Source organism: Pseudophryne corroboree, unplaced genomic scaffold, assembly GCF_028390025.1.
Source record: "Pseudophryne corroboree isolate aPseCor3 unplaced genomic scaffold, aPseCor3.hap2 scaffold_584, whole genome shotgun sequence".
Lineage (NCBI taxonomy): Eukaryota > Metazoa > Chordata > Amphibia > Anura > Myobatrachidae > Pseudophryne > Pseudophryne corroboree.
Window position 1 is genome coordinate 200,445 of NW_026970183.1, and position 17,073 is coordinate 217,517.

Here is a 17,073-nt window from a genome sequence, read left to right on the forward strand (position 1 = left end):
GGCGGTTTACATGAACTAGTGCGGTGACGTTGTCTGACTGGATCAGAACTGGTTGGTCGCGAAGTAAGGTCTCCGCTTGACATAGGGCGTTGTATATGGCCCTTAGCTCCAGGATGTTGATGTGAAGACAAGTCTCCTGACTTGACCAAAGACCTTGGAAATTTCTTCCCTGTGTGGCTGCTCCCCAACCTCGGAGGCTCGCGTTCGTGGTCACCAGGATCCAGTCCTGAATGCCGAACCTGCGGCCCTCTAGAAGGTGAGCACTCTGCAGCCACCACAGGAGAGATACCCTGGCCCTGGGGGACAGGGTGATCAACTGATGAATCTGTAGATGTGACCCGGACCACTTGTCCAGTAGGTCCCATTGCAAGATCCTCGCATGGAACCTGCCGAAGGGAATGGCCTCGTATGATGCCACCATCATTCCCAGGACTCGAGTGCAGTGATGCACTGACACCTGTTTTGGTTTCAATAGGTTCCTGACCAGAGTCATGAGTTCCTGGGCCTTTTCTATCGGAAGATAAACCCTTTTCTGGTCCGTATCCAGAATAATGCCCAAGCAAAGTCAGACGAGTCGTAGGAACCAACTGCGACTTCGGGATATTGAGAATCCAGCCGTGTTGCTGTAACACCTTCAGTGAAAGTTATACGCTGTTCAGCAACTGCTCTCTTGATCTCGCTTTTATGAGGAGATCGTTCAAGTACGGGATAATTGTGACACCTTGCTTTCGCAGGAGCACCATAATTTCCGTCATTACCTTGGTGAAAATTCTCGGAGAAAATTCTGGAGAGACCAAACGGCAACGTCTGAAATTGGTAATGACAATACTGTACCGCAAATCTTAGGTACGCCTGATGAGGTGGATAAATGAGTACATGAAGGTATGCATCCTTTATGTCCAGAGATATCATAAAATCCCCCCCTTCTAGGCTGGCGATGACCGCTCTTAGCGATTCCATCTTGAACTTGAACCTTTTCAAGTATAGGTTCAGGGATTTTAAATTTAATATGGGTCTGACCAAACCGTCCGGTTTTGGGACTACAAACAGGGTCGAATAATTTCCATTTCCTTGTTGAAGCAGGGGAACCTTGACCACCACCTGTTGAAGATACAATTTGTGAATTGCATTTAACACTATCTCCCTTTCCTGGGGAGAAGATGGTAGGGCCGATTTGAAAAACCGGCGAGGAGGCACCTCTTCGAATTTCAGCTTGTAACCCTGAGAAACAATTTCTATTGCCTAGGGATCCACCTGCGAATGAACCCAGATGTGGCTGAAAACTCGAAGACGTGCCCCCAACTGGGCGGACTCCTTTAGCGGAGCCCCAGCGTCATGCGGTGGATTTTGTAGAGGCCGGGGAGGACTTCTGTTCCTGGGAACTAGCTGTGTTGTGCAGCTTCTTCCCTCTGCCCTTACCTCTGGCAAGAAAGGACACACCTCGTACTTTCTTGTTTCTCTGTGATCGAAAGGACTGCATTTGATAATGTGGTGCTTTCTTAGGCTGTGAGGGAATATAAGGCAAAAAATTTGATTTACCAGCTGTAGCTGTGGAGACTAGGTCCGAGAGACCTTCCCCAAACAATTCCTCACCCCTGTAAGGTAAAACCTCCATATACCTTTTTGAGTCGGCATCACCTGTCCATTGCCGGGTCCATAGGACTCGTCTAGCAGAAATTGACATAGCGTTTATTCTAGAACCCAGTAGACTAATGTCACTTTGAGCATCTCTTATATATAGGACAGCATCTTTTATATGCCCTATGGTCAATAACATAGCATCCTTATCTAGGGTCTCAATCTCTGCTGATAAGGTATCTGTCCATGCTGCCACCGCGCTACAACCCCGGCCGACGCAATTGCCGGTCTGAGTAAGGTACCAGAATGTGTGTAAATGGACTTTAGGGTAACCTCCTGCTTGCGGTCAGCATGGTCCCTGATGGTAGCCGTATCCTGGGATGGCAGCGCTACCTTTTTGGATAAGCGTGTCAATGCTTTATCCACCCTAGGGGAGGATTCCCACCGTATCCTGTCCATTGGCGGGAAAGGATACGCCATAAGAATCCTTTTGGGAATCTGCAGCTTTTTGTCTGGAGATTCCCAAGCTTTTTCACATAATTCGTTCAACTCATGTGAGGGGGGAAAGGTTATCTCAGGTTTCTTTCCCTTATAGATGTGTACCCTCGTGTCAGGGACAGGGGACTCTGTGATGTGCAAAACATCTTTTATTGCAATAATCATATATCGAATACATTTAGCCAATTTTGGCTGTAACTTTGCATCATCGTAGTCGACACTGGAGTCAGAATCCGTGTCGGTATCTGTGTCAACTATTTGGGATAGTGGGCGCTTTTGAGACCCCGAAGGTCCCTGCGACATAGGGACAGGCATGGGTTGACTCCCTGACTGTTCCCTAGCTTCAGCTTTGTCTAATCTCTTGTGTAATAAGTTTACATTAGCACTTAAAACATTTCACATATCCATTCAGTCAGGTGTCGGCGTTGTCGATGGAGACACCACATTAATTTGCTCCTGCTCCTCTCTAGGAGAGCCTTCTACCTCAGACATGTCGACACACGTGTACCGACACACCATACACTCAGGGAATCCTCTTATCTGAGGACAGTTCCCCAACAAGGCCCTTTGGAGAGACAGAGAGAGAGAGTATGCCAGCACACACCCCAGCGCTATATGACCCAGGAAAAAAACACAATAATTTTATGTTTACCCAGTAGCGCTGTATTTCCATATATATATGCGCCTAATTATGTGCCCCCCTCTTCTTTAAGACCCTCTTTCTACCGTGGTATAAGCAGGGGAGAGTCCGTGGAGCTTCCCCTCAGCGGTGCTGTGGAGAAAATGGTGCTGGTGAGTGCTGAGGGAGAAGCACCACCCCCTCAGCGACGGGCTTCTGTCCCGCTCAAATATAGTAAAAAAATGGCGGGGGCTCTTATATATATATATACAGTGCCTAGCTGCATATATATTTATTTTGCCAAAGAGAGGTCTATATTGCTGCCCAGGGCGTCCCCCCTGAGCCCTTCACCCTTACACTGACTGCCGTGTGTGAGGTGTATGGGAGCAATGGAGCACAGCTTTACTGCTGTGCGTTACCTCAGTGAAGATCATGAAGTCTTCCGCCGCCTCTGAAGTCTTCTTTTCTTCTCATACTCACCCGGCTTCTATCTTCCGGCTCTGCGAGGGGGACGGCGGCGCGGCTCTGGGACGGACGGCGAGGGTGAGACCTGCGTACCGATCCCTCTGGAGCTAATGCTGTACAGTAGCCTAAGAAGCAGAGCCTATCAACTCACAGAAGTAGGTGTGCATCTCTCCCCTCCGCCCCTCGATGCAGGGAGTCTGTTGCCAGCAGGCTCCCTGAAAATAAAAAAATCTAACAAATATACTTTCTGTCAGGAAACTCAGGAGAGCTCCCTGAAAAGCACCCAGTCTCCTCTGGGCACAGTAGTAAACTGAGGTCTGGAGGAGGGGCATAGAGGGAGGAGCCAGTGCACACCCAGATCTAAAGTCTTTCTTTAAGTGCCCATGTCTCCTGCGGAGCCCGTCTATCCCCCATGGTCCTTACGGAGTCCCCAGCATCCTCTAGGACGTAAGAGAAAAATTATGCTGGCAGAAAAATCCAATTGAGTGATTAAACAGCTCCAGAGCTGCTCTGTAAGGCAAGTAAAAGGGTGTGGGCCCTGCAGCACTACCTGTAGTTTGCATTGTGCATTGGAAGCCTAGTTTGCTGTCTGTTTCCACTTCTTTTTTCTTGAGCCCCTCCCGTCTATACCCTTGTGCACTATCCTGACTTCTCCTCCCGTCTGCTTACTTTGTGCCTTCCAATGCACAATGCAAACTACAGGTAGTGCTGCAGGGCCCACACCCTTTTACTTGCCTTACAGAGCAGCTCTTGAGCTGTTACAGTGCCCAGCTGCTGCAAGAAATCAGCGTGAATGCTTCAGGGGCTGGGGCATGGCCAACATGAGCCCCACACCGAAGGAGGGTGGGGGTGTTTAATGCGAACTAGGGGTCTCGCACAATGCGAACTACAGGTAGTGCTGCAGGGCCCACACCCTTTTACTTGCCTTACAGAGCAGCTCTGGAGCTGTTACAGTGCCCAGCTGCTGCAAGAAATCAGCTTGAATGCTTCAGGGGCTGGGGCATAGCCAACATGAGCCCCACACCGACGGAGGGTGGAGGTGTTTAATGCAAACTAGGGGTCATCCAAGTGCCGCAAAAGGCCGCCATGCCCTGCACGCCCCTTTTCTCTTTTCATATGCAGACGAGGGTTGAAGCCAACTTTGACCCACTGCTTGGATGACATCGCCATATGCAAATCCATCTGCTGCAGGCCTTCCCCCAGGAATGCTTGCACTAGTTGTTGCATTTGGTTTGTTGTTTGGGGGTGCTTCAGTATTAGGCAGCCTTCTGCCCTCCCATGTTCATCTGAAAATATGTGTTCTCCCTGCAGTTGTTGTCCCCAGATGAGAGTTCCCTTGTGCTGCCTCAGTTGAATCTCCTTTACTTGACAGAGATGTGCCTGAGCAGCGGCCCTCCCCAGCCCTATCCCAAATCATACTTATTTTGCATAGGAGATACCATGGTCATGAAGACTGTTCTCCCAGGGTGCGGTTCATTCATTGCATTCTGGGTATGCTGACCCCTGTGATTTCCCCAAATGTGGGAAACTCGACTGCATTATTTAATGCGAACTAGGGGTCATCCAAGCACCGCAAAAGGCCGCCATGCCCTGCATACCCCTTTTCTCTTTTCATAAGCAGACGAGGTTTGAAGCCAACTTTGACCCACTGCTTGGATGACATCACTTGCTGCCTTTCCAATGAAGCAAGTTTAATTTAATAATAGGTGAAAAACCATCCCTACAAAGGTGTTAATCAGATACTTGGCTTTGTGGACACTTTTCAGAGCACAAATTTGTTAGCATAAAAATAAAGCCAGAAAATGAAGAGCTGTTTAATCACTCAATTGGATTTTTCTGCCAGCATATTTCTTTTTCTCTGCAACCCACTGCTAAATTGTGCTTCGTGGCTGTTTTTTTTATAAAATCACTTAATCAAATCTAACTCTGATTACATCAGAGAAGGCCAGGTACCCTACACCATAAGAGGTGGTTTGAAATTTTTACTTGTCTACTTAAAGATCACCAAAATCTGATAACGAGGTCAATTACGTCCCTAGGTGGGATTGAACCACCAACCTTTTGGTTAACAACTGAACACGCTAACTGTTTGCGCCTCAGAGACACTTTGCAAAAGTACATACTGACAAAGGTTAATAAGCATTCATCTAGAACGTTTCCTAGAAAAACTTTAAAAAGTCAATAATCTGGAGAGTTTTTGTAAGATGTTCCTTCCATCAACCAATGAAGAAACACATTGGTACTTTCCCATGATGAGTGAGTGCTTCAGGATCTCTTGCACTTACATGTGCAGCAAAGGACTACAATGGAAGCATGCTGGGCCTATAACCCAGAGGTAGGCAGATTGCAACTGTCCTCTGCTATATGCATTTTTTTTGTTAATTAAAGTAATCCAAAACTGGGATTGATATTTTGGCTCTTTTATTTTTACTTAAAGTACAATAACTTTTACTGTTTTAATTTGTTTTAATAGTATATTGACAGTATTGTTTTCTTTCAAAAATCCACTTAATTTTCTTTACCCTATTATTAAAATGGTAATTGACAAAAACAAACTACATTGTCACCAGAAGAGCAATACAAAATGTACAAGTGATATATTAAAATCATCTTTTCAGCTTGAATTTCAATGATGCATTGAGGTAACGATTTTGTGAGAAACATCTTCACCCTTAAATAAAGATTTTCTTAATTCCCTACCTGTGTGCTAATTAGATATCACCTTGTTTTCACATTAAACAGACTTTCACATGAGAAAGCAGCAAGGATGCAGTGGCGTTAATGTTTCCTGGTGTCAACCTGTATTATTTCAGTAGACATTGAAATGAGGATGCATCTTGCTGCCTTTCCAATGAAGCAAGTTTAATTTAGTAATAGGTTAAAAACCATCCCTACAAAGGTGTTAATCAGAGACTTGGCTTTGTGGACACTTTTCAGAGAACAAATTTGTTAGCATAAAAATAAAGCCAGAAAATGAAGAGCTGTTTAATCACTCAATTGGATTTTTCTGCCAGCATTTTTCTTTTTCTCTGCAACCCACTGCTAAATTGTGCTTCCTAGCTGTTTTTTTTATAAAATCACTTAATCAAATCTAACTCTGATTACATCAGAGAAGGCCAGGTACCCTACACCATAAGAGGGGGTTTGAAATTTTGACTTGTCTACTTAAAGATCACCGAAATCTGATAACAAGGTCAATTACGTCCCTGGGTGGGATTGAACCACCAACCTTTTGGTTAATAGCCTTATACACTAACTGATTGCGCCACAGCGACACTTTTCAAAAGTACATACTGACAAAGGCTAATAAGCATTCATCTAGAACGTTTCCTAGAAACATTTTAAAAAGTCAATAATGTGGAGAGTTTTTGTAAGATGTTTCTTCCATCAACCAATGAAGAAACACATTGGTACTTTCCTATGATGAGTGAGTGCTTCAGGATCTCTTGCACTTACATGTGCAGCAGAGTACTGTAATGGAAGCATGCTGGGTCCATAACCCAGAGGTAGGCAGATTGAAACTATCCTCTGCTATATGCATTGTTTTTATTAATTAAAGTAATCCAAAACTGGGATTGATATTTTTGCTCTTTTATTTTTACTTAAAGTACAATAACTTTTACCATTTTAATTTGTTTTAATAGTATATTGACAGTATTGTTTTCTTTCAAAAATCCAATTAATTTTCTTTACCCGATTATTAAAATGGTAATTGACAAAAACAATCTACATTGTCACCAGAAGAGCAGTACAAAATGTACAAGTGATATATTAAAATCATCTTTCCAGCTTGAATTTCAATGATGCCTTGGTGCAACAATTTTGTGAGAAACATCTTCACCCATAAAGAAAGATTTTCTTAATTCCTTACCTGTGTGCTGATTAGATATCACCTTGTTTTCACATTAAACAGACTTCCCCATGAGGAAGCAGCAAGGATGCAGTGACGTTTATGTTTCCTGGTGTCAACCTGTATTATTTCAGTAGACATTGAAATGAGGATGCATCTTGCTGCCTTTCCAATGAAGCAAGTTTAATTCAGTAATAGGTGAAAAACCATTCCTACAAAGGTGTTAATCAGAGACTTGGCTTTGTGGACACTTTTCAGAGAGCAAATTTGTTAGCATAAACATAAAATCAGAAAATGAAGAGCTGTTTAATCACTCAATTGGACTTTTCTGCCAGCATAATTTTTTTTCTCTGCAACCCACTGCTAAATTGTGCTTCCTAGCTGTTTTTTATAAAATCACTTAATCAAATCTAATTCTGATTACATCAGAGAAGGCCGGGTACCCTACACCATAAGAGGGGGTTTGAAATTTTGACTTGTCTACTTAAAGATCACCAAAATCTGATAACAAGGTCTATTACGTCCCTGGGTGGGATTGAATCACCAACCTTTAGGTTAATAGCCATACACACTAACTGATTGCGCCACAGCGACACTTTGCAAAAGTACATACTGACAAAGGCTAATAAGCATTCATCTAGAACGTTTCCTAGAAAAACTTTAAAAAGTCAATAATCTGGAGAATTTTTGTAAGAAACACATTGGTACATTCCCATGATGAGTGAGTGCTTCAGGATCTCTTGCACTTACATGGGCTATTAACCAAAAGGTTCCCACCCAGTGATGTAATTGACCTTGTGATCAGATTTTGGTGATCTTTAAGTAGACAAGTCAAAATTTCAAACCCCCTCTTATGGTGTAGGGTACCTGGCCTTCTCTGACGTAATCAGAGTTAGATTTAATTAAGGTGCACAAGGGAATAGAAGGGAGCGGTTTAAGAAAAGAGAAGTGGAAACAGACAGCAAACTAGGCTGGAGAGAGACCTGAGACAAAGAGATCTGATATACGAGAGCCGACCAGGGGAAACACAAATTATGCAGTCAAGTTTCCCACATTTGGGGAAATCGCAGGAGCAGCACACCCAGAGTGCAATGGGTGAGCCTTTCCCTGGGAGAAGCACCTTCCTGATCATAGTATCTCACCTGGCAGGTAAGTAGGAGTTGGGCTAGTGCTGGGGAGGGTCGCTGCTCGGGTACCCCCCTGTCAAGTGAAGGAGATCCAACTGAGGCAGCACAAGGGAACTCTCGAAAGAAGAACAAGGCTAGAGGAAGATCTGAGACAAAGAAATCTGACTTTTACCAGAGCTGACCAGAGGAAAGCACAAACACAGTACCCCACTACCACCAGGAAACATTAACGCCACTGCATCCTTGCTGCTTTCTCATGTGGAAGTCTATTTAATGTGAAAACAAGGTGATATCTAATTAGCACACAGAAAATAAAATTAAGTGAATTTTTGAAAGAAAACAATACTGTCAATATACTATTAAAACAAATTAAAATGGTAAAAGTTATTGTACTTTAAGTAAAAATAAAAGAGCAAAAATATCAATCCCAGTTTTGGATTACTTTAATTAACAAAAAAAATGCATATAGCAGAGGATAGTTTCAATCTTTCTACCTCTGGGTTATGGGCCCAGCATGCTTCCATTGCAGTACTCTGCTGCACATGTAAGTGCAAGAGATCCTGAAGCACTCACTCATCATGGGAAAGTACCAATGTGTTTCTTCATTGGTTGATGGCAGAAACATCTTACAAAAACACTCCAGATTATTGACTTTTTAAAGTTTTTCTAGGAAACGTTCTAGATGATTGTTTATTAGCCTTTGTCAGTATGTAATTTTGCAAAGTGTCGCTGTGGCGCAATCAGTTAGTGTGTATGGCTATTAACCAAAAGGTTGGTGGTTCAATCCCACCCAGGGATGTAATTGACTTTGTTATCAGATTTTGGTGATCTTTAAGTAGACAAGTCAAAATTTCAAACCCCCTGTTATGGTGTTAGGTATTTAGACTTCTCTGATGTAATCAGAGTTAGATTTGATTCAGTGATTTTATAAAAACAGCTAGGAAGCACAATTTAGCAGTGGGTTGCAGAGAAAAAGAAATATGCTGGCAAAAAAATCCAATTGAGTGATTAAACAGCTCTTGGATGGTTTTTCACCTATTACTAAATTAAACTTGCTTCATTGGAAAGGCAGCAAGATGCATCCTCATTTCAATATCTACTGAAATAATACAGGTTGACACCAGGAAACATTAACGCCACTGCATCCTTGCTGCTTTCTCATGTGGAAGTCTGTTTAATGTGAAAACAAGGTGATATCTAATTAGCACACAGGTAAGGAATTAAGAAAATCTTTATTAAAGGGTGAAGATGTTTCTCACAAAATCGTTGCCCCAATGCATCATTGAAATTCAAGCTGGAAAGATGATTTTAATATATCACTTGTACATTTTGTATTGCTCTTCTGGTGACAATGTAGTTTGTTTTTGTCAATTACCATTTTAATAATCGGGTAAAGAAAATTAATTGGATTTTTGAAAGAAAACAATACTGTCAATATACTATTAAAACAAATTAAAATGGTAAAAGTTATTGTACTTTAAGTAAAAATAAAAGAGCAAAAATATCAATCCCAGTTTTGGATTACTTTAATTAACAAAAAAAAATGCATATAGCAGAGGATAGTTTCAATCTGCCTACCTCTGGGTTATGGACCCAGCATGCTTCCATTACAGTACTCTGCTGCACATGTAAGTGCAAGAGGTCCTGAAGCACTCACTTATCATGGGAAAGTTCCAATGTGTTTCTTCATTGGTTGATGGAAGAAACATCTTACAAAAACTCTCCACTTTATTGACTTTTTAAAATGTTTCTAGGAAACGTTCTAGATGAATGCTTATTAGCATTTGTCAGTATGTACTTTTGCAAAGTGTCGCTGTGGCGCAATCAGTCTGTGTGTATGGTTATTAACCAAAAGGTTGGTGGTTCAATCCCACCCAGGGACGTAATTGACCTTGTTATCAGATTTTGGTGATCTTTAAGTAGACAAGTCAAAATTTCAAACCCCCTGTTATGGTGTAGGGTACCTGGCCTTCTCTGATGTAATCAGAGTTAGATTTGATTCAGTGATTTTATAAAAACAGCTAGGAAGCACAATTTAGCAGTGAGTTGCAGAGAAAAAGAAATATGCTGGCAAAAAAATCCAATTGAGTGATTAAACAGCTCTTCATTTTCTGGCTTTATTTTTATGCTAACAAATTTGTTCTCTGAAAAGTGTCCACAAAGCCAAGTCTCTGATTAACACCTTTGTAGGGATGGTTTTTCACCTATTACTAAATTAAACTTGCTTCATTGGAAAGGCAGCAAGATGCATCCTCATTTCAATGTCTACTGAAATAATACAGGTTGACACCAGGAAACATTAACGCCACTGCATCCTTGCTGCTTTCGCATGTGGAAGTCTGTTTAATGTGAAAACAAGGTGATATCTAATTAGCACACAGGTAAGGAATTAAGAAAATCTTTATTTAAGGGTGAAGATGTTTCTCACAAAATCGTTGCCCCAATGCATCATTGAAATTCAAGCTGGAAAGATGATTTTAATATATCACTTGTACATTTTGTATTGCTCTTCTGGTGACAATGTAGTTTGTTTTTGTCAATTACCATTATAAAAATAGGGTAAAGAAAATTAAGTGGATTTTTGAAAGAAAACAATACTGTCAATATACTATTAAAACAAATTAAAATGGTAAAAGTTATTGTACTTTAAAGTAAAAATAAAAGAGCAAAAATATCAATCCCAGTTTTGGATTACTTTAATTAACAATAAAAAATGCATATAGCAGAGGATAGTTTCAATCTGCCTACCTCTGGGTTATGGGCCCAGCATGTTTCCAATGCAGTACTCTGCTGCACATGTAAGTGCAAGAGATCCTGAAGCACTCACTCATCATGGGAAAGTACCAATGTGTTTCTTCGTTGGTTGATGGAAGAAACATCTTACAAAAACTCTCCAGATTATTGACTTTTTAAAGTTTTTCTAGGAAACGTTCTAGATGAATGCTTATTAGCCTTTGTCAGTATGTAAGTTTGCAAAGTGTCTCTGTGGCGCAATCGGTTAGTGTGTTTGGTTATTAATCAAAGGGTTGGTGGTTCAATCCCACCCAGGGATGTAATTGACCTTGTTATCAGATTTTGGTGATCTTTAAGTAGACTAGTCAAAATTTCAAACCCCCTCTTATGGTGTAGGGTACCTGGCCTTCTCTGATGTAATCAGAGTTAGATTTGATTAAGTGATTTTATAAAAAAACAGCTAGGAAGCACAATTTAGCAGTGGGTTGCGGAGAAAAAGAAATATGCTGGCAGAAAAATCCAATTGAGTGATTAAACTGCTCTTCATTTTCTGGCTTTATTTTTATGCTAACTAATTTGTTCTCTGAAAAGTGTCCACAAAGCCAAGTGTCTGATTAACATCTTTGTAGGGATGGTTTTTCACCTATTACTAAATTAAACTTGCTTCATTGGAAAGGCAGCAAGATGCATCCTCATTTCAATATCTACGGAAATAATACAGGTTGACACCAGGAAACATTAACGCCACTGCATCTTTGCTGTTTTCTCATGTGGAAGTCTGTTTAATGTGAAAACAAGGTGATATCTAATTAGCACACAGGTAAGGAATTAAGAAAATCTTTATTTAAGGGTGAAGATGTTTCTCACAAAATCGTTGCCCCAATGCATCATTGAAATTCAAGCTGGAAAGATGATTTTAATATATCACTTGTACATTTTGTATTGCTCTTCTGGTGACAATGTAGTTTGTTTTTGTCAATTACCATTTTAATAATCGGGTAAAGAAAATTAATTGGATTTTTGAAAGAAAACAATACTGTCAATATACTATTAAAACAAATTAAAATGGTAAAAGTTATTGTACTTTAAGTAAAAATAAAAGAGCACAAATATCAATCCCAGTTTTGGATTACTTTAATTAACAAAAAAAATGCATATAGCAGAGGATAGTTTCAATCTGCCTACCTCTGGGTTATGGACCCAGCATGCTTCCATTACAGTACTCTGCTGCACATGTAAGTGCAAGAGATCCTGAAGCACTCACTCATCATGGGAAAGTACCAATGTGTTTCTTCATTGGTTGATGGAAGAAACATCTTACAAAAACTCTCCAGATTATTGACTATTTAAAGTTTTTATAGGAAACGTTCTAGATGAATGCTTATTAGCCTTTGTCAGTAAGTACTTTTGCAAAGTGTCGCTGTGGCTCAATCAGTTAGTGTGTATGGCTATTAACCAAAAGGTTGGTGGTTCAACCCCACCCAGGGACATAATTGACCTTGTTATCAGATTTTGTTGATCTTTAAGTAGACAAGTCAAAATTTCGAAAACCCCTGTTATGGTGTAGGGTACCTGGCCTTCTCTGATGTAATCAGAGTTAGATTTGATTCAGTGATTTTATAAAAACAGCTAGGAAGCACAATTTAGCAGTGGGTTGCAGAGAAAAAGAAATATGCTGGCAAAAAAATCCAATTGAGTGATTAAACAGCTCTTCATTTTCTGGCTTTATTTTTATGCTAACAAATTTGTTCTCTGAAAAGTGTCCACAAAGCCAAGTATCTGATTAACATCTTTGTAGGGATGGTTTTTCACCTATTACTAAATTAAACTTGCTTCATTGGAAAGGCAGCAAGATGCATCCTCATTTCAATATCTACTGAAATAATACAGGTTGACACCAGGAAACATTAACGCCACTGCATCCTTGCTGCTTTCTCATGTGGAAGTCTGTTTAATGTGAAAACAAGGTGATATCTAATTAGCACACAGGTAAGGAATTAAGAAAATCTTTATTTAAGGGTGAAGATTTTTCTCACAAAATCGTTGCCCCAATGCATCATTGAAATTCAAGCTGGAAAGATGATTTTAATATATCACTTGTACATTTTGTATTGCTCTTCTGGTGACAATGTAGTTTGCTTTTGTCAATTACCATTTTAATAATCGGGTAAAGAAAATTAATTGGATTTTTGAAAGAAAACAATACTGTCAATATACTATTAAAACAAATTAAAATGGTAAAAGTTATTGTACTTTAAGTAAAAATAAAAGAGCAAAAATATCAATCCCAGTTTTGGATTACTTTAATTAACAAAAAAAATGCATATAGCAGAGGATAGTTTCAATCTGCCTACCTCTGGGTTATGGACCCAGCATGCTTCCATTACAGTACTCTGCTGCACATGTAAGTGCAAGAGATCCTGAAGCACTCACTCATCATGGGAAAGTACCAATGTGTTTCTTCATTGGTTGATGGAAGAAACATCTTACAAAAACTCTCCACATTATTGACTTTTTAAAATGTTTCTAGAAATCGTTCTAGATGAATGCGTATTAGTCTTTGTCAGTAAGTACTTTTGCAAAGTGTCGCTGTGGCGCAATCAGTTAGTGTGTGAGGCTATTAACCAAAAGGTTGGTGGTTCAATCCCACCCAGGGACTTAATTGACCTTGTTATCAGATTTTGGTGATCTTTAAGTAGACAAGTCAAAATTTCAAACCCCCTGTTATGGTGTAGGGTACCTGGCCTTCTCTGATGTAATCAGAGTTAGATTTGATTTAGTGATTTTATAAAAACAGCTAGGAAGCACAATTTAGCAGTGAGTTGCAGAGAAAAAGAAATATGCTGGCAAAAAAATCCAATTGAGTGATTAAACAGCTCTTCATTTTCTGGCTTTATTTTTATGCTAACAAATTTGTTCTCTGAAAAGTGTCCACAAAGCCAAGTCTCTGATTAACATCTTTGTAGGGATGGTTTTTCACCTATTACTAAATTAAACTTGCTTCATTGGAAAGGCAGCAAGATGCATCCTCATTTCAATGTCTACTGAAATAATACAGGTTGACACCAGGAAACATTAACGCCACTGCATCCTTGCTGCTTTCGCATGTGGAAGTCTGTTTAATGTGAAAACAAGGTGATATCTAATTAGCACACAGGTAAGGAATTAAGAAAATCTTTATTTAAGGGTGAAGGTGTTTCTCACAAAATCGTTGCCCCAATGCATCATTGAAATTCAAGCTGGAAAGATGATTTTAATATATCACTTGTACATTTTGTATTGCTCTTCTGGTGACAATGTAGTTTGTTTTTGTCAATTACCATTATAATAATAGGGTAAAGAAAATTAAGTGGATTTTTGAAAGAAAACAATACTGTCAATATACTATTAAAACAAATTAAAATGGTAAAAGTTATTGTACTTTAAGTAAAAATAAAAGAGCAAAAATATCAATCCCAGTTTTGGATTACTTTAATTAACAATAAAAAATGCATATAGCAGAGGATAGTTTCAATCTGCCTACCTCTGGGTTATGGGCCCAGCATGTTTCCAATGCAGTACTCTGCTGAACATGTAAGTGCAAGAGATCCTGAAGCACTCACTCATCATGGGAAAGTACCAATGTGTTTCTTCGTTGGTTGATGGAAGAAACATCTTACAAAAACTCTCCAGATTATTGACTTTTTAAAGTTTTTCTAGGAAACGTTCTAGATGAATGCTTATTAGCCTTTGTCAGTATGTAAGTTTGCAAAGTGTCTCTGTGGCGCAATCGGTTAGTGTGTTTGGTTATTAATCAAAGGGTTGGTGGTTCAATACCACCCAGGGATGTAATTGACCTTGTTATCAGATTTTGGTGATCTTTAAGTAGACAAGTCAAAATTTCAAACCCCCTCTTATGGTGTAGGGTACCTGGCCTTCTCTGATGTAATCAGAGTTAGATTTGATTAAGTGATTTTATAAAAAAACAGCTAGGAAGCACAATTTAGCAGTGGGTTGCAGAGAAAAAGAAATATGCTGGCAGAAAAATCCAATTGAGTGATTAAACAGCTCTTCATTTTCTGGCTTTATTTTTATGCTAACTAATTTGTTCTCTGAAAAGTGTCCACAAAGCCAAGTGTCTGATTAACATCTTTGTAGGGATGGTTTTTAACCTATTACTAAATTAAACTTGCTTCATTGGAAAGGCAGCAAGATGCATCCTCATTTCAATATCTACGGAAATAATACAGGTTGACACCAGGAAACATTAACGCCACTGCATCTTTGCTGTTTTCTCATGTGGAAGTCTGTTTAATGTGAAAACAAGGTGATATCTAATTAGCACACCGGTAAGGAATTAAGAAAATCTTTATTTAAGGGTGAAGATGTTTCTCACAAAATCGTTGCCCCAATGCATCATTGAAATTCAAGCTGGAAAGATGATTTTAATATATCACTTGTACATTTTGTATTGCTCTTCTGGTGACAATGTAGTTTGTTTTTGTCAATTACCATTATAATAATAGGGTAAAGAAAATTAAGTGGATTTTTGAAAGAAAACAATACTGTCAATATACTATTAAAACAAATTAAAATGGTAAAAGTTATTGTACTTTAAGTAAAAATAAAAGAGCAAAAATATCAATCCCAGTTTTGGATTACTTTAATTAACAATAAAAAATGCATATAGCAGAGGATAGTTTCATTCTGCCTACCTCTGGGTTATGGGCCCAGCATGTTTCCAATGCAGTACTCTGCTGCACATGTAAGTGCAAGAGATCCTGAAGCACTCACTCATCATGGGAAAGTACCAATGTGTTTCTTCGTTGGTTGATGGAAGAAACATCTTACAAAAACTCTCCAGATTATTGACTTTTTAAAGTTTTTCTAGGAAACATTCTAGATGAATGCTTATTAGCCTTTGTCAGTAAGTACTTTTGCAAAGTGTCGCTGTGGCGCAATCAGTTAGTGTGTACGCCTATTAACCAAAAGGTTGGTGGTTCAATCCCACCCAGGGACGTAATTGACCTTGTTATCAGATTTTGTTGATCTTTAAGTAGACAAGTCAAAATTTCGAAAACCCCTGTTATGGTGTAGGGTACCTGGCCTTCTCTGATGTAATCAGAGTTAGATTTGATTCAGTGATTTTATAAAAACAGCTAGGAAGCACAATTTAGCAGTGGGTTGCAGAGAAAAAGAAATATGCTGGCAAAAAAATCCAATTGAGTGATTAAACAGCTCTTCATTTTCTGGCTTTATTTTTATGCTAACAAATTTGTTCTCTGAAAAGTGTCCACAAAGCCAAGTATCTAATTAACATCTTTGTAGGGATGGTTTTTCACCTATTACTAAATTAAACTTGCTTCATTGGAAAGGCAGCAAGATGCATCCTCATTTCAATATCTACTGAAATAATACAGGTTGACACCAGGAAACATTAACGCCACTGCATCCTTGCTGCTTTCTCATGTGGAAGTCTGTTTAATGTGAAAACAAGGTGATATCTAATTAGCACACAGGTAAGGAATTAAGAAAATCTTTATTTAAGGGTGAAGATGTTTCTCACAAAATCGTTGCCCCAATGCATCATTGAAATTCAAGCTGGAAAGATGATTTTAATATATCACTTGTACATTTTGTATTGCTCTTCTGGTGACAATGTAGTTTGCTTTTGTCAATTACCATTTTAATAATCGGGTAAAGAAAATTAATTGGATTTTTGAAAGAAAACAATACTGTCAATATACTATTAAAACAAATTAAAATGGTAAAAGTTAATGTACTTTAAGTAAAAATAAAAGAGCAAAAATATCAATCCCAGTTTTGGATTACTTTAATTAACAAAAAAAAATGCATATAGCAGAGGATAGTTTCAATCTGCCTACCTCTGGGTTATGGACCCAGCATGCTTCCATTACAGTACTCTGCTGCACATGTAAGTGCAAGAGATCCTGAAGCACTCACTCATCATGGGAAAGTACCAATGTGTTTCTTCATTGGTTGATGGAAGAAACATCTTACAAAAACTCTCCACATTATTGACTTTTTAAAATGTTTCTAGGAATCGTTCTAGATGAATGCTTATTAGCCTTTGTCAGTAAGTACTTTTGCAAAGTGTCACTGTGGCGCAATCATTTAGTGTGTAAGGCTATTAACCAAAAGGTTGGTGGTTCAATCCCACCCAGGGACTTAATTGACCTTGTTATCAGATTTTGGTGATCTTT

At 39.3% G+C, this 17,073-nt stretch overlaps 1 non-coding gene and 1 pseudogene across 1 annotated transcript; one reads left to right on the forward strand and one right to left on the reverse strand.

Annotated features, from left to right (window-relative positions):
• Positions 1-4,575: 4,575 nt before the first annotated feature.
• On the forward strand, positions 4,576-4,754 carry LOC135034553 (U1 spliceosomal RNA; annotated as a pseudogene).
• Positions 4,755-8,006: 3,252 nt separating this feature from the next.
• LOC135034512 (U1 spliceosomal RNA) lies at positions 8,007-8,167 on the reverse strand. Its single transcript, XR_010229691.1, has one exon. It is a non-coding gene; the product is annotated as a U1 spliceosomal RNA (small nuclear RNA).
• Between the last annotated feature and the right edge of the window lie 8,906 nt (positions 8,168-17,073).